Source organism: Grammomys surdaster, unplaced genomic scaffold (genome assembly GCF_004785775.1).
Source record: "Grammomys surdaster isolate TR1022 unplaced genomic scaffold, NIH_TR_1.0 166, whole genome shotgun sequence".
Classification (NCBI taxonomy): Eukaryota; Metazoa; Chordata; class Mammalia; order Rodentia; family Muridae; genus Grammomys; species Grammomys surdaster.
The window spans coordinates 158,890-159,887 of NW_021604614.1; positions in this window are offsets into that span (position 1 = coordinate 158,890).

Genomic DNA, 998 nt, shown 5'->3' on the forward strand with positions numbered 1-998 from the left:
CATACAGTCCAGGATAGTTGAACTCCTAATCCTTCTGCCTCTGCCTCTGAAGCAGTGTTTTTTAAATAGTGCTTCTTTACATCTATCTGAAGGGTTTTTCTCTATGTATGTGTGCATGAGTGTGTGTGTGTGTGCGCGCACACACGTGCATGCAGAAGACGACTCTCAATGGAATCAGTACTCCCCATCTACCCTGTAGAGACAGGATTTTTATGGTGTCTGCTCCTCACTAAGTGGACTTCAGGCTAGCTGGCCCACAGGCTTCTAAGTGATTGATTCTCTTACTTCCATCTTGCTGGAGGTGTGCTAGGATTACAGATACGAGCCACGGCATGTGTGGGTCAAACGTGGGTCATCGAGCTTTCAAGTGTAGTGCCTTCATCCACTCACCTGTCTCCTGCCCACATCTGATGTTTGGAAAGCCTGAGGACTCTATGTCCTCCTACAAATGGACCCCAGGAGCTGGTTTGAGAGTCCAGCAGAGAAGCACAGCCTCTCGTGTGCCCTTGATAAAAAAAAAAAAAAAAAAACTCCTCTTGGGCTGGATAGATGGCTCAGTGGTTAGAAACACTGGTTGCTCCTCTAGAGGACCCAGGTTCAATTCACAGCACCCACATGGCCGCCCACAACAGTCTGTAGCTCCGGTCCTGGGGATCTGCTGCCCTCTTCAGGCCTCTGAGGGTACTTCATGCATGAGGTGCACAGACATACATGCAGACAAAACCCATACACGTAAAAAATAAAGGAAAAAAAGATTTTTTAAAATTCCTCCTCACCTTGGAACAGTCATCCTCTTTACCAGAGCGCAAAGCTTCTGAAAGCTTATCAAGTGGCCAAGGAGGAAGGGGACACCACCTATCCAGCTAGATCAGCTGCATCAGCCCTGGGGAGTAGTGTCCTGTGGTAACTCCACTCCTTCACCTGCTGTTGGTTATGTGTGTGTGTGTGTGTGTGTGTGTGTGTGTGTAGGAGATACAACATGAGTGTAGAAATCACAG